The sequence below is a fragment of the Peromyscus californicus genome, unplaced genomic scaffold, assembly GCF_007827085.1.
Source record: "Peromyscus californicus insignis strain IS unplaced genomic scaffold, ASM782708v3 Scaffold_8__1_contigs__length_139910024, whole genome shotgun sequence".
Taxonomy (NCBI): Eukaryota; Metazoa; Chordata; class Mammalia; order Rodentia; family Cricetidae; genus Peromyscus; species Peromyscus californicus.
This window is the reverse complement of record NW_026294606.1, coordinates 20,923,690-20,944,442: the sequence shown is the minus strand read 5'-3', so window position 1 is coordinate 20,944,442 and position 20,753 is coordinate 20,923,690. Positions and strand designations below refer to the sequence as shown.

At 46.0% G+C, this 20,753-nt stretch overlaps 1 long non-coding RNA gene across 2 annotated transcripts in view; it reads left to right on the top strand.

Moving 5' to 3' along the window:
- LOC128103818 (uncharacterized) overlaps positions 1 to 20,753 on the top strand; it is a 71,979-nt gene that overhangs the window by 37,043 nt on the left and 14,183 nt on the right. For both annotated transcript variants that reach the window (XR_008215780.1, XR_008215779.1), the window contains exon 2: positions 9,779 to 9,875. This is a non-coding gene — a long non-coding RNA (uncharacterized LOC128103818). The remainder of the gene's footprint in view (positions 1 to 9,778; positions 9,876 to 20,753) is intronic.

Sequence of the window (20,753 nt, the reverse complement as noted above, 5' to 3'; positions counted from 1 at the left end):
CCCATTCCCCTTTCTCTACTGGCCACACACACACGCATGCTGGTCTCCTCTCCCGTTCCACTAACTCTACTCAGTTGCCCCCCTTGTGCCTTCATGCATTAGTCAGCTTGACTGTAACAAGCACCCGAGACAATCAATCAGTGTGCAAAGAGAAAAGCTTCACTTGGCTCCTAGTTTGGGAGTTCCTTTTAGTTTTCTTTTTAGAGTGTGTGTGTGTGTGTGTGTGTGTGTGTGTGTGTGTGTGTGTGTGTGTGTGTGTTTGTGTGTGTGTGTGTATGTGTGTTTGTGTGTATATGTGTGTGTTTGTGTGTGTGTGTTTATGTGTATGTGTGTTTGTGTGTATGTGTGTGTTTGTGTGTGTGTGTGTATTTGTGTGTGTGTGTGTGTGTGTGATGCATGCATACTCATATGTGCTCTTTTGTGTGCAGGCCCATGGCTGCCTTTGGATGTCCTCCTCAATCACTTCTCCACCTTATCTTTTGAGACAGGGTCTCTCACTGAACTTGGAGCTCACCAATTCCACTAGGCTGGCAGGCCTTGTGAGCCATGGGGGTCTGCCTGTGTGTGCTGCTCTGTTGCTGGGGTTACAGGTGTGCACCGCCACGCCTGGCGTTTTACGTGTGTGCTGAAGATTCAAGCTCAGGTCCTCATGCTTGCACAGCACTATACAGCTGCTCCCTGTCCCTAGTTCCCAGTTTTGGAGGTTCAGCTTGCCCTGCATTGGCTCTGTTGCTTCCGGGCCTGGGTGAGGCAGTGCAGTGTGTTGGTGAATGTAGCTAAATGTTCACCTCAGGACCAGAACAGGAAAGGTAGGAAGAGGAGAAGACGGATGTGCCAATAGCTGTTTAAAGGGCACACCTAATAACCAGAAGACTTCTCACTAGGCTCCACTTTTCAAGGTTCCTCCACCTTCCAAAAGTGTCATGTGCTGGGGACCACACCTTTAACACCTGAATTTTCCAAACTGTAGTACCACCCACAGATTTGGCTCAGCCCAGAGTCAGCCAGAACCAGGAACCCATGACTTGCTGGCATATGCCTGATCTAAAACCTACTCGGATTACTTCCCCTTCTCTTTGCTCCCCACAAATTTGTTTCCCCACAAATCCCTTCAGAAGTTGTCCATACTAATTTTTCTCTCTGTTATATCTTGACTCCATTTAAAATAGGTATACTGCTTTTTCCAGGGACACCAACCAAATCTAGTGAGCACAGCTCAGTCCTCCCCTAAATTGCCCTCACAGTGGCCCATTACTCTCTCTGCTCTGAACTCTTTTCTTCTTTTCACGACAGGGTTTCTTTGCGTATCCTTGGCTGTCCTGGAACTCACGATACAGTCCAGGCCTGAACTCAAGAGATCTGCTTGCCTCTGCCTCCTGGGAGCTGGGATTAAAGGTGCCCACCACACTGGGCAGAATCCTTTCTTCAGTTGACCTCTTGACCACCATTATCTGATGCTCTTCCTCCACTTCAGGATTACTCTTTGTTATTTTTTTTCCTGATCTCCCTAATCCTGCCTACTGGAATATTCTGGAGCTCAGTTCTCTTGGCTGAAAAGAAAGGCTTCCTGAAGCATCTCATAGCAGGCCCTTCCCACACAGCAGCACTCAAACTGGATGAGAGTGCAAGGGCCTGCCTGGCTCTTCCCAGCAGAAACGCCTCTCACCAGTCACTGGGTCCTCAAATCCCTCTATGTGGGTTTTGAAAACATCCACTGTGCCACGCCACGTGGCTCATCTTCTGCACAGGATCACTCCTTTCTCTCCTGCTTCTCGGCCCTATGATAATTTCCTAATAAACATCACGTGTTGCGAATGCCACCTCAGACACTGCTTTCTGGGGACCCAGCTTGTGAACGTACCTCTCTGCTATTCCTCAACTCTCCAAGCACCCCTTTGCCTCAGAGCTTTAGCAACGGCTATTCCTTGGCTCGTGGAACCTCATTTCCCTGCATTCACAAGCTTGGTCCTTTTCTCCCTCAAGTCTCTACTCAAATATCCTGTACCATTTCTTGACGACCTTACAGGGACCAGCAACCACTACCATCAACACCAGCCCTACCATCTCCCTTAGGCATCTCAGGTTTCCTGTAGTGTTTATCCTCAGCAGTTCTACATTTCCTTGTTTTTCTTCTCCTTGGACTCCAGCTTCCCAAGGGCAAAGAGTTGGCTATTTTGTTTCCTACTATCTATAGAACAGCTAGCGCAGAGCCTGCTGGGTATCGAGTCAGGAGGGTGCTGGCTCTGCCCTGACTTGATTCATGTCCCTTGCTCACCTGCCTTATCCCTCTAGGGAAGGTCCCATCCTCGGAGCAGCTCCTTTCTTTTCTTATCATTGTCACAATATCTAATAGAAGCATCACAGAGGAGGAAAGATTTGGTTTGGGCTTATGGTCTCAGAGTGTTGGGTCACTTAGCCCCCTGAGTGCTGGGATAAAACATGGTGACAGGACCCCATGGCAAAGGAGCTTCTTCATGAAAGCTAGGAGGCAGAGAAAGGGGGTGGGGAAGGGAGCTATACCCCAGGGACATGCTCTGTGTGTCACATTTCCTTCAAGAAGGCCTGCCTCCTACCTTTCAGCACCTCCCAATGATGCCACCAGATGATGAATCCACTAACCTATGCATTAAGGCAGAGCCCTCATCTTGTAAACTGTTTCCAGAAAACACCCTCACAGATGTCTCCAAACCTTTGCTTCATTAATCCTAAAGCCTCTCTTAATCTAATCAAGTTGACAATCAAAATGAACCACCCAGACTGCTTTCTGTCTTGACTCCTACCATTCCACTGATTGGCACTGATCCCAGAGGGCGCATGCTACACCACCTAGCTACATCTCTAGCCCCTATCCTGTTACATCCTCTAAAGCTTAGGATCTGCTTCGAGGTCTCCTCAGACTTTCCAGAGAAAAGTCTCCTTTTCTCCTATTAGTACTCCTATTAGGTAAGTACTCTACTACTGAGCTGTATCCGCAACCCCAAAGGGGAGCCTTTCCTGACCAGCTAAAGGAAACTGTAGCGAATGGGTGGACTTCTCTTTACCACCGCACTTTCGCTAGATCTAATGGAAACATTTTACTAAATCGTGCCAGATTCCCAGGAAGTTTCTCTAGTTCCCATCACTTTGTTATTCAGGAGGAAGGGAGCTGTTGCTGTAGAGGTGGGGTGTGGCGTGTTTAACTGAGCGCTGAAAGCACACTCAACACAAATAACCGATGTGGGCAGATTGCACAATCCCCAAGTTATTTTTGTGATGGGCAATGTTTTTCTTTTTCATTCCGTTTTCCTGCCTCTCAAGTTGGCTAATGATTTCCAATGACTAGAAACCCGTCCAGCGTGATCCACTTGTCACACAGTGGACACTTGCATCACTGGGAGATACTGTATGGCTACTCTGTTTTGATGGATTCCCAGCAGAGTAAATACGGAAAAGGAACTACTGTTGGGACTTTGCTTTGTAACTTGGTTTGGAAGTGGGTCATCAGCTCAGCAAAGTGAACACAACATCAGAGAATAAGGTCACAGCAACTTCTGGAGTCTCCGAGAAGCAAAACCATGTGCAGACACATTGTGAGAGTGTATTTAATATTCTGCGTGACTGGGTAGGAAGCTTCCTTGGCCAACCCGGTGAGCTGTCTCATGCTGGTTTGGCAGGTGACCTCGGTGGAGCATGTGATGTATGCACTCAGCTCCATGCAATCGGCCCCTGCTGCATTCCCAGCCAGCTGCATCTTTTTCTGCAATCTTGCCAGAGAGAATGTGTCTCGAGTCATCGTTGATTACTCTGTAATCCACACTGTGGAGTAAACAGAATCGAGTCTGACAGGCCTGGTTCCCGTCTCAGCATACTTACTCCCTCTAGTCTAAAGGACAGGGGTGAGACTGTGTCTCTGCTTCAGAGAAGCCAGGTAGATTCCTTCCTTGTTTTCAGCCCATGATAGTTCAGCTTCCTAATTTCTTCCTGGGGAAGCTGAGGGTGGGGGTCAGAAGGGATATTTGAGTCAACTATTTCCCCAAAGAAGCCTAGAGATTTAAACTCCGCTTTCTATTTTTAAATATTACAGGCTATGCTTGAAAATGATCAAAGTTAATCCACATCAAGAGCTGCTCTCTCTTACTTCACTGGCCCCTCCCCAGTTTTCTTCCCCAGAGGCCACTGACATCAGTCCCTTCCTTGTCCTTTCTGTGTCTAGGCAGAGAAGAGAAGCTTTGAGCTTTGAACGGCGTTTTTATACGTTCAGCTCGAGTGGTTCATAAAATGCCTTTTCCAAATCACTCTCCATGGCAACATAGCTCGGAAACACACACACGGACAGACATATACATGTCCACACGCCCGTCGTTCTTTCGAGCACAAAATGGAGGGGAAATGATGCAACCGAGGAGGGAGTGAGTAGAAGGCACGTTGCAGTCAACCGCAGTGGTTAGAGGCTTCTCAGATGGTTCCAGACAGCTTTTTATACAGAAATAGCTCAGTGAGAGCAGCCCAGCCCACTCAAACTGCAGAACAGATCCCAGCGACCTGCCTTTGTGCGACTTTCCCTAGAGCTCAGGTCTAAACACATCCTAGCTTGGCAGGGCTATGTGCAGATACATTAGCACACAGACACACACCTCGGCTCCCTAGCTCACCTCATTCTTTCTCTCAGAACCAGCAGTTTTCTTACAGTTTACACCTGTTTTCCCCAGCCTCAAAGCCACCCAGAAGTGGAAAGCCCTTCAAATTTTTAGTCAGGAGGCTGAGTAAAAACCCAATTCTCACACTCTGAAAAGGAAAAGTAAATACAGAGTTCTCTCTCTCTGTTGTGTGTGTGTGTGTGCATTTGACAAAACTAAATTTAGAAAAAGCCATTTTGAAACCAAGCAATGAGTAGAAGTGTTCTCAATTAGAAGGTATAAAAGTCATCAGAACAGAGTGGCTGGATAGGAATGACAGAGTCACTTTATAAGTTGTGCTAGAAATTTCCCATAGCTCAAGCATGAGTGAGGGCATGTAGGCACTTTTACCTAACCGCTGACATTAGCACAGACAAAGATGTATTGTGCTGGGATTGAATCCACGGCCTTGTGTGTTCCAGGCACGTGCTCTTCTCTCTGCCCCGATACAGAATAAAAAGCACTACCTTCTAGTAAAGGGCCAGGGAAATAGCTCAGCTGGTAAACTACTTGCCATCCAAGCATAAGGACCTGAGTTCAGTCCCCAGAACCCACATTTAAAATGCCACGTGTGGTGGCATGTGCTGGGGAAGAAGAGACTCGTGAATCCCTAGGGCTTGATGGCCAGCTGGCAGAGCCTACTTGCTGAGTTCTAGGCTGTGAGCAGTCCTGCCTCATAAAAACAAGGTGGATGAGCCTAAGGAGCTATGGCCAAGGACGCCCTCTGGTCACCATGTACACATGCGCATATGTGCAACTTCAGAGACAACTGTAGAAGTCCAAGGAAAAAGTCCCTCACTGAAAGCTACGTTCCGGCCGGCAATGGTGGCGCGTACCTTTAATCCCAGCATTCCAGGGGCAGAGGCAGGCAAATCTCTGAGTTCAAGGACAGCCTGGTCAACAAAGCAAGTTCCAGGACAGGCAAGGCTACACAAAGAAACCCTGTCTCGAACCCCCTACCCTCGATGCACATAAAAAGAAAGCAAGCCAAGTTTCAATATTGGAGCCATATGGAAACAACAGAAAAAGGATGTTTTCATCCTACAACAGACACTCTTACTCCTGAGAAAAGAAATAGTTATTTGTGTATATGCTTTAGAAGACATCAGAAAGATGAATTTCCAAGAAAATATTGCCTTATCTTCTGGTTAGTGCCTGGAGATCCTTCATTTGTGGAGAAACACCTAAATTCTACCATAACATAAAAATATAAGTATAAAATGTAACTTTCTCTGAGAAGCCCGTCATCTGCAATGCTCATTCCCCAGCACTTAGGGGAGACTTGGGATGATTTCCTTTAGTCCCTGCGGTGGCTGATCCTCAGAGCTCTTGCCTCTGTGTTTTCATCCGTGCTCTGGTGGGTACCTTTCCTTCAGGAACCAGTAGGATGGGGCAGAAGTGACGCGCTGTGTGCCGTTTCTAAGGCTGGATTAGGAGAAGCTGTAGAGCGCCTGCTTCGGCCTCTTGGGGTACTTGTTCTGAAGAAAGTCAGCCAGCACAGTCAAAACCAAAAGCAGGGACAGAGGGATGGCTCAGTCAGTAAGTGCTTGGTGCACAGGTAGAAAGATCCGAGTTCCATCTGAGAATCCACATAGACTGGATGCACACCCCCCTGACCCTAGTGCTGGCGAGGCAGAGACAGGGTTCATGGCGCCTGGCAGCCAGCCAGTCCAGCCAAGGAGAGACCCTGCCTCAAAAACTAAGGTGGAAAGAAATAAAGGAGGATGCACAATATTGATCTTTGGTCTCTATGCGCACACACACACACACAAACACACACACACAAACACACATATACACACACATACACACACATAAACACATAAATACACACACATACACACACACACAAACACATACACACAAACACACACACAAACACATACACACATACACACACATATACACACACATATACACACACACACACACAAACACACATACACACACACACACACACACACACACACACACACACACACTCCTCTTGGGATTGCAATATTGTAAGAAAGCTCAAGTTTTGTGGGGAAAGAGATGCTCGGCCAGCCCTTAGCTATCATGTACCAGATAGGTGAGTAAAGACACCACCTTGGCTGTCCAGCTCAATAGTCTGGATGGTTCGGGTCTCAGCCAACAAATGCATGTGAATGGCCCCAAGTGAAAACGGCTCAACTGGGCCCAGCCAACCCCAGAAACATCAGAAACAGCACAGTGTTGCAATTTTAAGCCACAAGACTTTGGGGTGCATTGTTGCGTAGCAACAGGTAAATGAGACAATCTCCCCATTTCCTCTGCAAGTTTTTGGCTCTCACGGTCCTCTCTGCAACATCTGTTTCACCGCTTCTTCACTGTGCATTGTGGGAAATAGACCCAGGCTACCAGCATCCCTGCTCAGTCTGTGTGTTCATGGTTATCCAAGTGTTCTGAAGGTACCCATGTCACTTCAGAACTTGTTAGAGAAACACATTCTCAGGCCTTCTCTGAACCAAATGACTCAGGGTCTGCAGCTGAGGCCCCCATTCATGTTTAAAAAGTCTTTTAGGGGGTGGGGCAGAGGGATGTAGCTCAGTTAGTAGATGCTTGCCTAGCTAGCATGCACAAAATCCTAGGCTCAATTGGCAGCATCCCATAAACTAGGTATGGTCATTCTTGACTGTAATCCAAGTACTCTGGAGGTGGAGGCAGGAGGATCAGAAAACTCAAAGTCATCTTTTTGGCTACAAGTGAGTTTGAGGCCAGCCAGGCTACATGAGGCCCTGTCTCAAAACAGTCCTTTGGGGGATTCTGGTAAGTATTCGAGCTTTAGGCTGTTCTCTACCAGTCATGGGAATCTCGTCCCTCCTTGCTAGTGATTGGTTTAGGAACCCAGGCCCAAGCCAATCAGCACATACCATGCCTTGGTTTTAGTAATTCCTTTGTGGCTGAAGGAATGGCTCTCTTTCTGAGGTAGGTGTTCCATTCTGAAGGGAGCCAGCCAGAATATGCTGCTGATCCTGAGGATGAAAGCAGCAATTTAGGGAGAACACAGGTATTCAGTCAGCCCAGCCTATCTTGGAATTTCTTATGTTTGGGTCAAAAAGAGTCCTTGTTGGTCAAACTTTTTTGAGTCAGCTGTTGAGTTCCCTGCAGCCACTAGTGCACCCCCAGATACAGTGGGCTTTGCATCCTCTAGTTCACAGGAGGGGATTAAGAAATTTGCACTAGGCAGTTAGGAAATGAATTGCTAGGATCTGAACCCGGGGCTTTGCTGTCAAAGGCCATCATGAGGTTACAGCTGGGAATGAGAGATGGGCTCCGCTTTCTTAACGGGTTAGGGTAGCAAGCAGACACGAAGGCAGAGAGTATGTGACAGAAGAAGCAATCCCATGGAGGGAAGAGAAGGTCTCCAGAGGAGGGAGGGTCCACCTGACAAACGACTTTTGCCTGATTCTATCCAGAGCCTATGTTTGTGTCCCTAAATCAAGTGATGTTCTTTCTCTTCTTCTCTCCCCCAAACAGATTGACATAATATGTTGTTTTGCAAGACCCACAGGAGAAGAGCATAAAGCCAGTGTTCCTTTGAGAAGTAGGCAGATTGGTCCAAGTGCATCTATAAACTGTAACCACCCACACATACCATTCCAAAGGCAGTGCCTAAGACAAAAAGCGCAGTCTAGAAGATTCCCATTAGTGCAGACAAAAGGTAAGAGCCGCAGACCTCATCTCCAGCACACATATAGCACGACATAAATGTGGTGTCTTACAACCCTGGGGGTCTGCAGACTGTGTGCGTCTTGGAGGATGACCGCATCTGAGGGAGGCTGTGCCTCCTGCTCACTACCCTGTTGTCTGCATTGCGGGTGAGCTCTCACCCACTCCCACCATGTTCCTGCTCTCTTTGGCGCCCCTTCAGAGCTGTGGAGCTAATTTTAACCTGTAAGCTGAATCGCAGAGCAAAGAAGACCTAGGACTCAGGGTGGCTGTAACTAAAGGAAACAGGACCTGAGTCTTCAGAGTAATAAGGCAAGCCAGGAGCTAACCACTTTTCTCTCTGACCATTACTCAGAATTTAAAAATAAGGGCAGATCATCCTTGGTAAATATCTTGTCATGGGAAACAAACTGCTATGGCAAAGAGATAGCAGGCATTTACTGAAATGTATGGGACATTGTTTCGGAAGGGACCTGGCTAAAAAGATGTGCTAAGTTGTTTCCGGGCTTGGGGCCATATGTGTACGAACCGATATAACCAAGGGAAGGCAGGAGAAGAGCAGGTTATTTGGGAGGAACACGGAGAAGAATGGCATGGATCAGCAAGCTTCCCAGAAGTATGATTCGTCCAAGAGTGATGGCGGTTCAGGAAAATGTCGGGAATACAAACTTCCCCCATTTGCTAACTGCCGTGTCTGCATGCTTGTTTTTGGATACAGAGGACTGCTTCGGGACAGATGAGAGGGACCCGTCCTTACCCAGGGTACTGGGCAGGTGTTAAGCACTGTTTAAGCACTCTTAAAATCAGTTAATACTAACGCTCAGCCCTCCTTGTAAGCGCTCCTTCTGATGTTCATTTTCCTGTAAATAAGCAAAGATGTTGGGGGATGGGCCGTCTGACTTCCTAATTGGCAGCTGTTGGACTCTCCTTTGTTGCCCTGGCTGCCTTGAGCAAAAGGAGTGTCAATCAAAAGCCAGCTGGACTACACTTAATGCCAACACTGGCTGCGTCAAACACTCCACAGGCGCTCTGAGAGAACTGCGCTCTGATTGCAGCTGGCTGTCCCTGCACCTGAAGGGGTGGCCTCAGCCAGGTTGTTCAAACAGACAGCGCTGAATTGTTTGATATCACAAGCCTCGGTGAACTCAGGTTACCCTGTAACCACTTCCAACCTGGGCCAGAGGGGGAAGTGCCTCTGCTGTGACTGGGGCTAAAGGGACAGTGCTCCCTCTGATTGGTGCAAACACAAAGCATCATGTGCATGTGGTTTGCTGTGATTGGCGCAAACTCCCCTCCTCTGGCTCCAGAAGCAAGCAATTTAGTAAGCTGCCTGGAAGACCCACCTTCTCGTACTGCCGGCCTGTGTTGTAACTAACGTTAGGCCCAATAAAAGGCTTCTCTTGAGTGATCTTTTCTTGCCTTTTTTTTTATAGTGTGGACTGAGCTGATAACATGAAGAAATTAGCAGGCGAGACAGTGCAGTAGCAGTGATGACACATGACCGACGCGGCAAGGTGCCAGAGCGGTAAGGTGAGTGTCTACTTGACGGCGGAAGGATAGAAGGCTGCAAAGAGTTAGGAGCGCAGGACCGAGTTACCCCGAGAGTCCTAGCGAGTGTCAAGCCCTTTGGGTCACAGATCTCTGACACCTCAGGCCAGGAGCTGTCACACTGGCCACTGTCAATGCTGCTGAAGGCTGAAGGATCCTGACTTTGTTCCTACAATAGGAACAGCAACTCCTGTAGAGCTACGGATCCGGTTCCCCAAAGCCTCCTTAAGAGCTATGAACACTAGAGGGCGCTGCTTGCTGCTGGTAATGGAGTAGTTCTGTCAACACCACTGAATGCAAATACTGTTGAGACCAGCCAGCTTCCCACCTACCCACAATTTGTCACTGTTTTTCTCTTAAACTCTAATGATATTGTTCTCAAGCCTCAAAAACAAACAACAAACAAACAAACAAACAAACACCAAAACAATAAAACAACTACAACAAAATAACCAAAGTCCCCATGCTAGATGATGGGTCGCAGCCATGTGGCCAAGACTGGCCTCCAACTCACGGTTATCTTCCTGCCTCAGCCTCCTGAGTGCTGGGATTATAGGCATGTACTACCAGTTGAGATGAACTTGTGCTGCTTTTAATGACTGTGATCTCTCCTCATGTGCTTCCCATCTGCTGAGTCCCCAAGTCCTGGTGCAGAGCATGTAGTGCTTTGGGGTCCAGGATGGAAGAGTATTAGGGGCCCAGCAATGGACTGGGCAGGACCACTAGATTGTTGCTTCCTGAGGCAAGAGAGAGGGCCAGAGAGCCTGTGGTGGCACACACTGTCCGCCACTCTGTCTTCCATGTCCTAAGTTTAGAGTTTGAGCGCTCACAACCCTCTTTTCCTGAGGTACTTGGGAAGGGAAGCACATCTGGGTTGAGTCTAAGGAGGCTGTTCCTGACTGGAGAGAACCAGGATCCCTTGGCTTGCTTACCTGGGTCAGTCCTGTATTTGATGGATAAGCAGGGGCTTCCCTGAGGAATTTTTCCTGGTACAGGTGGTTTGGGCTCCCTGGATGGCTAACTAGAACCTTCCTGCCCTGAATCTGGACTCCCTCACTGACTTGCTCCAGGAAAGATCCCATGGGGGATGCTGTCTATCCCCACGATGGAGAGATGTCTCAGCAGACAAGTGAATTTGGGTCCCCAGAACCACTGTGTAAATGAGCGCTGGGTTCAACTGCCTAAGCAAGTAAGATGGAGAGCGATTCAGGAAGATGTCTGACATCAACCTGGGGTCTGAATACACATGTGTATGTATACATATGCTCCTGCACATACATGAACATGCATACACATCTGTATATCACATATACATATGTCTTAGGGTTTCTATTGCTGTGAAGAGACACAATGACTACAGCAACTCTTATAAAGGAAAATACTTAGCTGAGGTGGTTCACTTACAGTTTCAGAGGTTCAGTCCATCATCATCATGGAAGGAGCATGGTGGTGTGCAGGCAGACATGGTACTGGCTACATCTTGACCAGAAGGCAACAGAAAATGGTCTGAACATCACACTGAGAGAAGCTTCAGCAAAAGAGACCTCAAAGCCCGCCCCCACAGTGATACACTTCCTCCAACAAGGCCACACCCACTCTAACAAAGCCACACCTCCTAATATAAGGGCCAATTATATTCAAACTACTACACATACAAAAAAGGAAAAAAAAAAAAAAAGGTACATCCTACCTGTCACTCTGGCCAGAAGTTGGGGAGATAGATTCTAAGCAATGATTTCAGTTTCTTTACATGTGCTCCCAAGGATTTATTTGGCTTTGCCACTCATCAGATATTGTAAACATAGGACTGCTGGCTGGATGTCACTTAGTTGGTTTTTTTTTTTTTTGAGTATTCTTTTTTTTTTTAAATTTTATTTTGCAATACAATGCAGTTCTACATATCAGCCAAGGATTCCCTTGTTCTCCCCCCTCCCGGCCCCCTCACCTCACCCCCAGCCCACCCCCCATTCCCACCTCCTCCAGGCATAAAAACCGACATGTGGACCAATGGAATCGAATTGAAGACCCTGACATTAATCTGCACACCTATGAACATATATAGGGATGTCACTTAGTTTTAACTGACCCCTAATAAAAGGTACCGCGTAGGCTCAGAAAGGTGGTGTTCTGTAATCACAGCACTGTGAGGCTGAGACAAGAGGTCTGAGTTCTAGGCCAACCTGGGCTAAGGTAATGAGATCTTATCTCTAACCTACTCTTCCATACAGAAGGCCATTTAACAGCCACCAGAGCACCATCTGCTGCTGGAGACCAGTTAGGAATTGAGTGGCATGCAGAAGACTGAGGGGTTGGCTCTCCCAGCAGCAGGCTTTGTGAACAGTTTCCTCAGGCTCTAACTGCCTGGCTTGAGCTCTTCATATAAAGGGTAAAGGTATGAATGGAAGGGACAGGTGGATTCAAAGGGTCTGTTCAGTATGGACTCTGGGTGTCTTAGTCAGGGTTTCTATTTCTGTGAAGAGACACCATTACCATGGCAACTCTTCTAAAGGAAAACATTTAATTGGGGTGGCTCATTTACAGTTTCAGAGGTTTAGTCCGTTATCATCATGGGCAGGACATGGCAGCACACAGGCAGACGTGGTGCTGGAGAAGAAGCTGAGAGTTCTGCATCTTGATCATCAGGCAATGAGTAGTGAACTGTGTGCTACACAGAGTGTAGCTTGAGCAAAGGAGACCTCAGAGCCCACCCCCACAGTGATACATTTTCTCCAACAAGGGCATGGCTACTCCAACAAAGCCACATATCCCAATAGTGCCATTCCCTTTGGGGGCCATTTTCTTTCAAACCACCACATTCTACTCCCTGGATCCTAAAGGTTTGTAGCCATATCATAATGCAAAATTGCATTTAGTCCAACTTCAAAAGTCCCCATAGTCTATAATAGTTGCAAACTTATTTAAAAGTCTAAAGTTCAAAGTCTCTTCTGAGATTCATGCAATCTCTTAACTGTTATCCACTGTAAAATCAAAATCAAAAAGCAGATCACATTCTTCCAACATATAATAGCACAGGATATACATTACTGTTCCAAGACATAGGGAAAGGAGCATAGTGAGGAAATACTGGACCAAAGCAAGACCAAAAACCAGCCGGGCAAACTCCAAACTCTGCATCTCTATGTCTGATGTCAAAGTGTTCTTCAGATCTCCAGCTCCTTTCATCTTTGTTGACTGCAACACACTTCTTTCTTCTGGGCTGGTTCCACTCCCTGTTAGTGGCTTTCCTCAGCAGGTATTCCATGGCTCTGGCATCTCCAATATCTTGAGGTCTCCAAGGCAATCCAGGCTTCACCTTCACAGCTTCACGCAGTGGCCTCTCTATCCATGAACACCTCTGATGCATGCCTGGCCTCTGCATGTAGTGGAGGAGGATTCCATAATCCCTTTCTTCTATTCTTTACTCTAAAGCCAGGAACACATGACTAAAGCTGCTAAGTTCTGCCGCTTGCTGGGGCTGGAACATGGCTCCCTTGTTCAATTACATCTTCACAAGCTTTCTGTTTTCAATGGTTTCCTTCACTGCCCAAGTTTGGCTGTCCTTGAACTTGCTCTGTGAACTATGCTGGCCTCAAACTCCTTGCTCAGCTTGCTCCCTTTCATTATAAATCTTTATAAACATGAACACTAGTAACCACGTGACAGAGTCTATACTAGGTTGTTTTGAGATTTCCTCTGTCAAAGGAATTAATCCAAAACTTCAATTTAGCCCCAGGCAGACTTTTCGAACAAGAACAAAAACCAACCACATTCTTCACCAATATATCACAAGAATGATCTCTAGGCAACATACTAAAATTCTTCTCCTCTGAAACCTCTTGAGTCAGGCCCCCATAGTTCATCAGATCACACTCAACATCACTGTCTTCCATGCTCCTACTAGTATGGCCCATTAAGCAGCACTTAGTGTTCAGCTGCTTTTCTAATCCAAAGTCCCAAGGTCCACATTCCAACAAAAGTATGGTCAGGCCTACCACAGCAATACCCCAGTCCCTGGTACCAATTTCTGTCTTAGGGTTTCTTTTGCTGTGAAGAGACACCATGACCAAGTCAATTTTTATAAAGGAAAAGATTTAATTGGGGTGGCTTACAGTTTCAGAAGTTTAGTCCATTATCATCATGACAGCATGCAGGCAGACATGGTGCTAGAGAAGGAGTTCAGAGTTCTACATCTTGATCTGCAGGCAACAGGAAGTGAACTGTGTGCTGCACTAGTGTAGCTTGAGCAAAGGAGACCTCAAAGCCCACCCTCACAATGACACCCTTTCTCCAACAAGGGCATGCCTACTCCAACAAAGCCATACCTCCTAATAGTGCCACTCCCTTTGGGGGTCATTTTCATTTAAACCACCACATTGGGGATGGAGATATTGCTCAGCAGTTAAGAGCAGTTGTTCTTGCAGAGTGCTGGAGTTCCATTCCCAGCACCCACATAGCATTTTACAACCATTTGTAACTCTAGTTCCAGAGGATCATGTAGTTGGTTGTTTTTGCTCTTTACTCTTTAGGGGGCCTGCCACCCAGCTCCCAAATAAATCACTCATGGAGGCTTATTCTTATGCCTGGCCTTAGCTTGGCTTTTTTTCTAATCAGCTTTTCTTAACCTAAATTATCCCATCTACCTCTTGCCTCTGGGCTTTTACCTTTCTCTATTCTATATACCTTTCTTTACTGCTTGCTCTATGGCTTTCTGTGTAGCTGGGCAGATGGCCCCTGGCATCCTCTTCTCCTCCTTTCTCACTCCTTGATCTCCTCTTCACACATTTCTCCTCCTATTTATTCTCTCTGCCTGCCAGCCCTCCTATCCTTTCTCCTGCTTAGCTATTGACCATTCAGCTCCTTATTAGACCAATCAGGTGTTTTAGACAGGCAAAGTAACACAGCTTCACAGAAATAAATAAATGCAGCATAAAAGAATGCAACACATTTTTGCATCATTAAACAAGTGTTCCACTGTAGCTGAAGTTATCCTGTTTCTGCCCGGCTCCCGCGGACCTCAGACCCAAGCAAACACACAGAGACTTATATTATTTATAAACTGTATGGCCTAATGGCTCAGGCTTCTTGCTAGCTGTTTTTATATCTTAAATTAACTCATTTTTATAAATTTATACCTTGCCACATGGCTTGTGGCTTACATGTACTTTACATCTTACTTTTCATGGCAGTGGTTGGTAGCATCTCCCTGCCTCAGCCTTTCACCTCCCAGAATTCTCCTCCTCCTTGTCCCACTTACACTATCCTTCCTGCCTGGCTACTGCCCAATCAGCGTTTTATTTATCAATTAATCATAGCAACATTCCACAGCATAAACAAATGTAACACATCTTCAACTAATATTCCACAACAGGATCAAGTGCCTTCTTCTGGCCTCCAAGGGCACCAGGCATGCACATACATAGATGCAGGTAGAACATTCATACATGTAAACTAAAATAAATAAATAAATAATTAAGGAAGGAAAGGAAGGAAGGAAGGAAGGAAGGAAGGAAGAAAAGAAAGAAAGAAGAAATGGATTACTTTCTGAAGTTGTATATTATTTTTATTTTATTTTTGAGTCAGGGTCTCACTATGTAGCCCTGGTTGGCCTAGAGCTTTCTGTGTAGACCAAGCTGGTCTCAAACTTATAGAGATCTGCCTGCCTCTGCCTGCTAAGTGCCGAGATTAAAGGTAAAGGGTGTGCTACCATGCCTGGCATTATAGCACATTTTTGACAGACAGAAATTAAAAAAAAAATTCTGAGCTCCTGTTTTGCTTGGGGAAGACTGAGGACACGCAATTTCCATAGACTCAATGGGAAGCTGACAGTAGGTAAGAATGAAACAGAACCCAGAGGTGAGTGCTTGCAGGGACCTGGCTCTAGCTTTCCACGGGATTTTGGAAAAGCTGCTGAAGATTATTCATTTAGTGCTACAGATGGTCCACTTGGGTGATTAAGAATGACAGGGCACAATGAACAATGATGTCACAGAAGACAATGGACTCAAATGGCAGGCCTAAGCTCAGATGAATCTAAGGCCTACACAGAGAGTTCCAACGCTTATATCAACCCCTTTATAGGAACATTGCCACCTCCCTTGGGACATGAGTGAGGAATATTCCCCAGGGGCAGTTCGTACTCTCCTACTGCCTGTCACAGTGATGTCTGTACTCTAGCTGTACGAAAACCAAAGGAAAGGGCTATTTTGTAGGCTACTGCATGGTTCTCAGTCTGTTTGTCTATCTTGGTACCCTGGATGGTTGCTCTGGAGCATTCAAAGGGAAAATGTGTTCACCTGGGCAGTTGTGCAAATATAATTACAAGCACTAGTGAATGACTTCAGCTATTGCACACAGACTGCACAATGGTTTCTAGGCATGCTTGGGCTTTTACTGTTTACAGAAAGTTTTCACATTAGACTTCATTTGATTCTGAGCGGAGTGTCTATTTTCCGGTGGTAGCATGTTTGGAGGAGTCACCCCTCTAAGCTAGGTGCTTGGGGCAGGGGACTTACTTCAGTTTTCTATGCTTCTGTGCCCTCACCTGGAAAGTAGAGACAATCCTAGCATTCTTCACCAGTGTAGGATGGATGAAGTGAACACATGGACTTCAGAGCTGTACCCAGAACACAGTACCTCAAAGCTCTCCGTATCCCTAGCATCATCACCACCATTATGTTATAAATTCAAGAGCTGTGATGTTGGTGTCCTCCCAAGGTCATATTGAAACCTGAGTCTCCGATGACTCTGGGAGGTGGGGCTTTGCAAAGTAATCAGGTCTTGAGGGTGGACACCTCCTGATGAGTTTTCTTTCTGTGTCAGTGCGGGGGGCGTGCAGGGAGAGCACAGGAGAGGGATGGCAGGTGAGCATGCACATCTTTACACACGTGGTAACTGAAGAAGGTTCCCTGCTCCCTCTAGGCAGAAGAGAACCCCCCAATTCTCTGGCTAAAATAATATACCAAAGATGAGGATATGTAACTGTATGAAGTTTTGAGAAATACCCAAATGTGTATGTGAACTTTCCCCCTCCCTCTTCAAACATCTAAGTTAGTTCAGAGTTATGGTAAGAGTCTATAAAACTGGTCATGTGATTTTGAAATCAGTTCAAGAAGTGGGGCTGGACAGATAGCTCAGAAGTTAAGAGCATTCACTGCTTTTGCAGAAGACCTGGGTTTGGGTCTTAGCACCCACTCACAATTGTCTGTAACTCTGGCTCCAGGGAACCCAACACCCTCTTCTGGCCCCCATTGGAACTGCACACACATGTTGCACATACATGCAGGCTAAACTGAACTCAAACACATAAAATAAAAATAAATTGTAAAAAAGTAATTAAAGAGTTAGTAAAAAAAACTCTTGAGAGGGCTGGAGAGATGGCTCAGAGGTTAAGAGCACAGGCTGCACTTTCCAGAGGTCCTGAGTTCAATTCCCAGTGATATGATGGCTCACAACCATCTATAATGAGTTCTGGTGCCCTCTTCTGGCATGCAGGCAGAACGCTGTATACATACATACTAAATAAATAAATAAATAAATAAATAAATAAATAAATAAATAAATAAATAAATCTTAAAAAACAAAACACTGTTGAAGTGTAGTAAAATAAAACCACCCCTATGCTGTTGGTATTAAAAGGGACATTCTCAAGTGACTGTGGGCTTTCTACTGTGTGCAGCCTGGTTTAGTTTATTAACATTGTAACCAACACTGTTGCATGACAACCTAACAACCATTTTCAGACTTGTCAGGCTTGTCCACTTCCCTACCAAAGAGGCTAAAAATGCTAAATATTTGATTTTGTCTGTTTATCTCAATCTTGGTCTATGACACTTAAGGAGATGAGAAGTGCCCTCCCCCCCCCCCCCCATTTAAAATGCCGTCATATTGAGGATGTGATGTCTGAAGTTATGGCAGCCTTCTTGTGATCAGAAGCCCTCCAGCTTGAAGTTAAAAGCTAACACAAAGGGATGTAAGACTGGGAAGATGAAAAGAATCCCCATGACAAGTTTTTCATGTGAAGATGCAACATACACATCTACTTACTCCAGACAGGGAGCTCACGACAGACCAACGTACAGATAGCGCCAAAGCCTAACTTGGTGAACCAATGAGTTTTATTGGAGTTACTTACAGGAATATGGGTAACTTACAGGAGCAAAAATGTAGGGTCCTTAGATCGATTCAAATGACCAGAAGACACCCAATATGCAATTACAGAAAGCAGCTTTATTCTTGAGGGAAAAACCAGCATGCTGAAGCCCACCAAAAATGGCTTTGACCCCGGGAGAGGGTAAGGCAGCCTCTTTTAAGCCTGCTTAGGGGAATTCCAGCTGTGGTTAAGTGTACTTTGAAGTGACTGGATATAGACTCTTACTGGTACAGGAATCATTTTATGATTGGCTCATGACATCTGGTCAGCAACTGTGGTTACAGTGTTGTAGAATATTATTTTAAAGTCTGTTACTTTGGTTTATGCTTTGGAACATTTGTTTAATGATGGAAAGATGTGTTTGATTAAATAAAATTCACCTGTGGTCAGGAGGCTGAGTCAGCAACTAGCTGACAGGAAGTGGTAGGGAGGAGCCAGGTGGAGAAGGGTTTCTAAGGAGGGGCGAGGAAAAGCACAAGGGCTTTTTGGAGGATGCGAGCAAGGAGAGGAGGCGAGCTACTTTCTATTCAGCCTCTCTGAAGAGCAGAATTCAACCTTAATCTTTGAATCTTGAGTTCTTTAGAGGGGCAGAGGTTTAGTTAAGTTCCTTTAGTAGCTGTGCAAGAGTTGGAGCCTGAGGGAACGGAATCCCCTCTGGCTATGGCCCTTGTGGCCTAACCACTGCTGGCAGCAGTGGAGTTGCAGTTGCTGATTTTGACAGCCAATTAAATAAAAGGATAACAATTGGTGCCCCATGTTGGGCACCAAAATGTTGTTGGTTGATCTTTGGTCTTTTGTGGGGCCTACCACCCAGCTTTCAAATAAATCACACAAGGAGGCTTATTTTTAACTATGAATGCCCGGCCTTAGCTTAGCTTAGCTTAATTTCTTGCCAGCTTTCCTTAACTTTAAATTCACCCATCTAGTTTTTGCCTCCGGGCTTTTCCTGTCTTCTTACTTCTGTAAATCTTACTCTTACTCTGTGGCTTGCTGGTTGTATAGCTGAGTGGCTGGCCCCTGGAGTCCTCCTCCTCCTCCCAGATTTCTCCTTCTATTTATTCTCTCTGCCTGCCAGCCCCGCCTATCCTTTCTCCTGCCTCACTATTGGCCGTTCAGTTCTTTATTAGACCATCAGGTGTTTTAGACAGGCACAGTAACACAGCTTCACATCGTTAAACAAATGCAGCATAAACAAAAGTAACACACCTTAAAATAATATTCTATTACATTGTGGTGTCAGGCTAGGACCCTGACTGGCTACCAGACTGGACATATTTCCTGAGGGTCTGACTGAAGCCAGACATGACTCAACATAGGATGGTGAGGTAATATGGGGCAGAGGTGTTAGCAAACTGGCCTCTGGAAAAAAAACAAAACAAAACAAAAGACTGGCCCTATTAGGGTCAGAACTGTTATAAGAGGGGACAGCTGCTTCACTGAGGAAAAAGATTGGTTTAAAGTGAAGAGTGAGGGTCTGATTAACACTAACCACTACAATGACTCATGTTTTAAAACATTGGCCTAAAAACAGCTATTTACCTATGGGGCTGGCAAGACAGCTCAGTCCGTAAAGTGTTGGCTGCATACTCAGGGGGACTAAGTTCAGATTCTTAGCTTGCACATCAAAAAGCCAGGCATGGTGGGGGTGCCTGTGACCCCAGATTTAGAGAAGTAGAGACCTCAGGATCCTGGGGCTGGCTGGCCCCAGGTTCAGTAAGAGAACTTTTTTTTTTTTTTTTTAAAGAGGTAGAGTGCTATCAAGGAGGCCTGATGTTTACCACTGGCTCCCACACGTACACACTTCATGAACACACATAAAATGTATATATACATGCACACACACCTGCGTATCTGTGATACCCATAAAAACAGAATCTCTTGGCTCTCAGTGACCAATGCTGATGCAGGTGGCAGTCCACCTACTCCTCCCCTGGGCCCCTTGATTCATGACCTTGTGGCTCCATGGCAATGACCTTCTGTAGAAACTGCACGGTTACGAGAAACACATGTCTGGCAGTATGACAAACAGGTTAGATGGAAATCTGTTTCTAGAAAATGCCTTCCTTTCAATAGAAAAATCAAAGTGCCTAGACAAAGGTTTTGGTTTGCTAATGATGTGAATGGGGCTGAGGAAGACAAGGAGATGCAGAACTGAAATATAAAATGATGCATACTGATATCGAGCTGAATCTTTGAACCACTCGGGGCCTCAACCTGCCTCATCCATCTGCTCTTCATCTTTGAGGAACCATGGCTCGCTTTGAAATCAGGTTCTTGCTTCTTTTTTTGAAACAGGTTACTCTGTAACCCCAGCTAGCCTCAATCTCATGGCCGTCCTGCTACCTCGGGCTCCTAAGTGCTGGGAGAGATTGCAGGTCTGAGTGAGGCACTAGGTTGATCCCTAGCAAGTACCTCAAACAAAACAAAACAAAAAACCTGGCTATATCTAGTTTCTTGACTGTCTTAACTTGGATGAAAGATTTCTGGCTGGAGAAGAATGAGTCTTGCTGGCTCTCTTGACATTCCATTTCCCCACCGTCCCAAACACTTCCTTTGAGTGCCTCTGGGGCAGCCAGTCCTGACTCTAGGTCAGCCTGGAGAGTCCTGCCCAGGGAGAGCATGTCTAAGGTGGAAATTTGTTTGCTGCTCCCCAGTGCTAGCCCCAGTGTCATTCTATGTGGCTTCTTCAAAGGGGAGCTCTCTGGTCAACT